The sequence below is a fragment of the Macrotis lagotis genome, chromosome 1 (genome assembly GCF_037893015.1).
Source record: "Macrotis lagotis isolate mMagLag1 chromosome 1, bilby.v1.9.chrom.fasta, whole genome shotgun sequence".
Lineage (NCBI taxonomy): Eukaryota > Metazoa > Chordata > Mammalia > Peramelemorphia > Peramelidae > Macrotis > Macrotis lagotis.
Genome location: NC_133658.1, coordinates 243594316 through 243600600, shown reverse-complemented (window position 1 = coordinate 243600600; position 6285 = coordinate 243594316). Strand labels below are relative to the sequence as shown.

Sequence of the window (6285 nt, the reverse complement as noted above, 5' to 3'; positions counted from 1 at the left end):
GTCATTTCCCAATTTATGAGAAACTAAAAGGTAGCAACTCTTAATTCTTAGTTCTTTGACAAAAAAGAGCTGTTATAAAATTTTTGTACATATGATTTCTTCTTTTTTATATCTCTTTATTGAATAGACCTAGTAGTGGGTCAAAGACTATGCATGGTTTAGTAATTTGGTAGGCATAATTCCCATTTGCTTTCTACAATGGCTAGATCATATCACAGTTCCACTAAATAGAGCATTGATGCACCTATTTTCCCACAGCATCTCCAGCATTTGTAATTTCCCTTTAAATAATGATTTTTTATCATAATAACTAGGATCTTCAGGTTTATCATACACTAAGCTACAATGCAATTTTTTCTTTTGTATATTGTATACCTAATCTATTTCATTGTGATTTATGAGATTGTAAGCCATGTGTTGATTCAGGATAAATGGACCCAGTTCATTTCTTTTTAAGTTATTTTTAAAATAGATTTTTAAGATTTTTTTTAAACATCACTTACATTCCCTCCTGTATCTCTACCCCTTACACTCTCCCAGAGAGTCTTTCCTTATAATAAAATGTAACCTGTCTCCCAATCAAGCTGAGCAGCCTTGTTCTGCATGCTATTTATGAAATGTAATTGGTGAAGAGAAATATTGACACAATCCTTCATAGCTTAATTGGAGTGGAGTTGGTGCAAGAAATTTGAAAGGGAGAAACATTTTTCATTCTGGCTCTACGAGAGGACAAACATGTTTTTCCAAACTCTCTTGGTCAGCATGGAAGGAGAGAAAGAGAAAGAGAGACAGGAAAAAGACAGAGACAGAGTGAAAGACAGACGTGCAGGAGAGACTGGTCCCTCAAAATGTCCCTTATACCCAATTTACTTCACTAAACACTTAGAAAACTTCCTCTTGGATGAAATCAGGACCTCTCTCTTAACTAAATGAGACTGATCTAAAGAGCTCATTCACTGCTTAGTATTTTTCTTATATAGTCTAGTTTGTTAAACTCTAGTTTCTGTTTGCTACTTCATAAATGGAGTTACTCATTCATTATTTGTGATGGAGTGTGTCTCTCTGCGTGTGTGTGTGTGTGTGTGTGTGTGTGTGTGTGTGTTACAAGTATTTGGTGGGAAGGAATTAAGTCCATGACATAACTTTGGTTTACCTTCGCCCTTTACTGAGTAGCAGCCAGGAAAGCTAGAGGCTTTTCAGAAATCTAAAAATTGTGCCTTTAGAACATCCTCCCCCACTCAAAGCAGGAATTACAATCTTCTACTTGGAGAGGATTGGATAAATTTCCGGTGATACCTATCCATTTGTCCTATCAAGTATCATTTAGACTACCCTTGTGAACATGCATTAGCTACATGGGCAGCAAATACCTTACAAAATAATAAAAAGGTAATGGAGGAAGTTTCCAAAACTAATCAACATATCCAAAAATCTATTGTTACATGCAGGATTTCATGCCAATGGAATATATTTTTACTGAAGAGTAAGGAAAGGTGTCTTCTCATATCTCTTATTTCAGATCAAACTTGGTTGTTATTATTTTACACTACTCAATTTCCAGTGTTTTGTTGTTCTTTCATTCATATTGCTATAGTTATTGTGTATTTACTATTCTTGGTTCTGTTTTTGGAATTTTGCAACAGTTTACATAAAAGTTCCCATGCTTCTTGTTATTCATCATATTCATAATTTCTTATAGCAAAATTCTAGTATTTTCATGTCAAATTGTTTAACCATTCCCTTTTAAAAAAAAAAGTTAAATTAAATAAAAATGTCTTTTTATATGCAATTTTTTTTTAGGATTTTGCAAGGCAAATGGGGTTAAGTGGCTTGCCCAAGGCCACACAGCTAGGTAATTATTAAGTGTCTGAGGTCAAATTTGAACTCAGGTACTCCTGACTCCAGGGCCAGTGCTCTATTCATTGCACCACTTAGCCACCTCTTATACAAATAATTTAAAAGGCACTCTGGTAATACTGAGATTTATAAAGTTATATACACAAATTTATGTATACCCTAAAATAAAGTACTTTGTTTATTAGAATATGCACATTCTATAACTTTCACAAGAAATTCCTCCCCACTCCAGAAAAACTGCAAATTAAAATTCTCTTAATGAAAATCTCTTTTAAAATATGACATGATGAAAAATCCTTCTCAATCTTCCCCCAAAATGAATACTTTAGAAAATCAAATTTTAGCCTATCCTACCTGCCTGCCAAGTTTTCTTAATGTAAGGACTAACTTGAAGGCTACAGCTAGGGCAGCAAGGAGGCCCAGGGGTTAGAGCACCAGGCCTGAAGTCAGGAAGCCCTGAGTTCAAATCCAGCCTCAGACACCATTAGCTGGGTGACTCTCCCAAACCCCACAGTCTGGCTGGGTCTTTCCTTTCCAGGTTGTTGTGAGGGTCGACATCATGGAACACACTCTATACCAGGGCATAATGAGTTAGCTGGAAGGCACTTTATTAGGGCCTGCCTGGCCCCCAGCAAGCACTATAGAAATGGTAGCTTGTCACTGGGATCAGTCTGCCCAGAAATAAGGGAAGCACTGGGAGCAAAGTCAAACTTCCTCCAACTGGCCAGCCACCCACCTTGAAGACAGGGTGCTGCACCCTCTGTCCCCTGCCTTCTCCCTCAGACACTGAGGACTCCTCGCCTTGGAGGCCCAATGGGAGTCAGAAGCAGTCCAGATATGATACTCAGCACCCACATCTTTGGGCAAAAAGGCTTGAATTTGATCCTTGTTCTGGGAGTTGTTTTTTTATTCTCTGGAACATTAAGATGTCCACGTAGAACTATTTCTCTTTCCAGACCAGTGGGAGTGTCCTTAGGCCATTCCTTTGGCCCACTGGCCTGAACAGTCCCCTCTAGCCTTCCCCAGCCTCCTCCTTGCTCAGAGGGGCTCACTCCTTTCCCTTTTTCTTTTTCTTTCTTGGTCTTGGCTCTTCTGAGGCCACAGGTCCCTCTGGCTCCTCACTTTGCTTTTTTCTCTTTCTTTTCAAGTCGTTGGCATGCCACAGAGGGTCTTGCACTAGCTTTTATCTGTGGCGTTTCTTCTTTGTCTGGGGTTCCTGCTCTTCACTCAAGCCATTTGTAACCTCAGGGGCCTGGGGGTTAGTCTCTGTTGCTTCAGCCACCTCTGGAGGCCCAGGATCACAGTCCGTAGGGGGTAGCTTCACATTCTTTGGCCTTTCTCCCCCTACTCCAGATTAGGTCTCATCACCAACATCACCAGACCCTTTGGAAAGTGCAGGGCAAGCAGGTGGCAAGCTGCCCACGAGGAGTGTTCCTAGAATGCAGAACCCAGGTAGGCCACCTCGAACTCCAGCTCATCTCCAGCAGAAGTGCAGACCCTGCCACTGCTCCAGGGGCATGTGCTCCAGCTTGGGGATGGAAGCATTGAAGCTGCTGTGAACCAGGCAGCCCTGGTGCCTAGGTGTCATCTTGTTGACCACCATCATCTTCTGGCTCCTCTCTGGGCAGAAGATGATAAAGTAGGCCTGGATGTGGCCCTGGTCATCCTGGATGTCACCCAGCTCGCCCATGAGGCAGAGGTTGTCGTGGGCCAGAAGCATGCAGCGCAGGCTCTCTGAGTAGCACAGCAGCTCCGGGTCCAGCTGCTCCCAGAGTCTGCTGCCCTTTCGGCCCAGGAACCACGACACCAGCCCCACGCTCAGGCAGGAGCTGGGCTTTACCAGCGCTCAGGCAGCTGCAAAGATGGGCAGCTGCAGGCCCAAGGCCATGGAGGCCACTGCCGCCCCCCAACCATTTCCTTCTTGAGGAGTATCTACTTTGTTTCCAATTCTTTGCTACTATAAAAAGCAGAAGTCCTAAAGAGGAAACCAGATCATCTCAACTAAACCGTCTTTCTGCTAACCCCTAGTAGAGTACATTGCATACAGTCGGTGATAAATAAAAACCAAGTGGGAATGAGATGACCAGGTGGGATTTGGAAATCTAATGGAACCTGCACATTTAGCAAACAGACAATCAGAAATACAGGAAATCTGGGCAAGTGCTAAGTAAGAGGGAGAGAGTGAGGTGGAGTAAAGGGCTATATAGTTACCTACAAGAAGAATTAATCAGACACCAAGGATCAAGTTTAAGGGAAAGTGAATAAAGCACCAGACCTGGAATCAAGAAGACCTGAATTCAAATCCAGTTTCACATCTTAATGTGTGACCCTGACCAAATCACTCAATCCAGTTTAGTTCAGTTTCCTCATATGTAAAATGAGTTGAAGAAAGAATACCTGCCAAGAAAATCCCAATCAGGGTCATGTAAAGTCTGTAACAAGACAACAAAAACAATACCATTCAAGTTCACAGATTGAGCTAGAATAAAACTATGGAGATAAGGGTAGAACAAATTGACATTAATAACTGGTGAATAGGGCAGCTAGGTGGCGCAGTGGCTAAAGAACTGGCCCTGGAGTCAGGAATACCTGGGTTCAAATCTGGTCTCAGACATTTAATAATTACCTAGCTGTGTGGCCTTGGGCAAGCCACTTAACCCCATTTGCCTTGCAAAAACCTAAAAAAAAAATAACTGGTGAATTATAGTATAGACATTCTCATTTGATCCTTATTAAAAAAAAACTTGTAAATTTAGTATTATTATTATAGCTGTTATAGCCATTTTAGTGAAGAGGAAGGAACTAAAGTTAGAAGAAAAATCACAGCATTTCAGAGTTGGTAGGAATTTTAGTAGTTTCCAATACAACCTCTACCTGAAAAAGCATTCCTTCTATATTATAGACAAAATGGAGTCAGGCAACCTTCTTTTGAAGGCTTGTAATAATAGAAGGAATAAGAAACCATAACAGAGGAAGAGCAGTAGTTCTGTAGTAAAGGACATGTGTTCTTATCTCACCCTCTGATTCTGCCTTAGTCAAGTGGAACCTTAGGCAAATCCTTAAACCTTCCTGAATCTTAATTTCCTCAACTGTAAAAGAAGGGAGTTGAAGCACAAGATTCTCTTTAGCTCTAAATTCATATTCCTGGGATCCTACTCTCCAAAGTAGCCTATTTCCCTCTTGTATGGATCAAATATTTGGAAAGTTTTTCTTCAACTAAAGATACTTCTTTGTAACTTCTACTCCATTGTTCCTGGTTCTTTGGGGCAAAATAGAACCATATAGTTATCTTCATGGCTCATGTATCCCCTAAGACTTCTCTTCCAGATCAGTAACTCCAGTTTCTTCAACTGATCATCATATGTCATAGACTGGAGTCCCCTCTACATACTAGTTGTCTTTTCAGACTCTTTCTAGCTTATCAATGTCCTTTCTAAACTATGGTACCCTAAACTGAATACAATATTCCAGATAAAGTGGGATTAGAGTAGAAGACAGTGGGTTTCTCACTGCCTTATTTCTAGAAGTATTGCCTATTTTAAGGTAGCCCAACACTAAAGTTCTTTTGGCTGCTGTGTTATAACTATCTAATAATACTGAGTGTGCAGTCTAAGCTTTTATGCTTCTTACAGTATTCTTATAGTACTATGCCAACCTCCATTGCCTTTATAGAAGTATATGCATCCTTTACTACTTGCACTTGCTCTCATTTTCTATCCATATATATTTTTTTAGATTTTTGCAAGGCAATGGGGTTAGGTGGCTTGCCCAAAACCACACAACAAGGTAATTATCAAGTGTCTGAGCCAGATTTGAAATTAGGTCCTGACTCCAGGGCTGGTAGTGCTCGATCCACTGAGCCACCTAGCTGCCCCTCTATCCATATATTTTAAAAAGTTAAGTTGGTACACCCATGTCTCTTTCTTTAGTCAATTTCTCATCAGAATGTTTTCCCTTTATATATTCAGAATATTATTTTGGACTTTCACATCCCTCTTGGGTTGACTTCTATAGAATTTTGGACCATAAGCTTCTAGTTATTATCAAAGAAAAATATTGATAGAATAACAACTGGGGGATTGGGAAAAGAACATTGGAGATAGTGGAACTTGAATTGAGTCTTGGAGGGAAGTAAGGATTCCCCAAAATAATGGTGAACAATGAGAGCATTCCAGTCATGGGGATTGATTGTGCAAAGGCATAGAGATAGGAGATGCAATATTGTGTAAGGGGAACAGAAAGTACCCCTTGCACAATATGCCTGGCTAGAGCATAGAATAATAATTAACCTGGAAAGACACATAAGACCCAGATTATAAAGAGTTTTAAATGCCAGAGGAGAGGGTTATAATTTATGCATTCTCTTTTTGGCGCTTTTGCCCTCTAGCCTTTTGACATAACTCCGATTTGCCTTCTACCTCTTCAAAT

At 40.4% G+C, this 6285-nt stretch overlaps 1 pseudogene; it reads right to left on the bottom strand.

The window, feature by feature from the left end:
• Window positions 1-2905: 2905 nt before the first annotated feature.
• On the bottom strand, window positions 2906-3745 carry LOC141488390 (DNA-directed RNA polymerase I subunit RPA43-like; annotated as a pseudogene).
• Between the last annotated feature and the right edge of the window lie 2540 nt (window positions 3746-6285).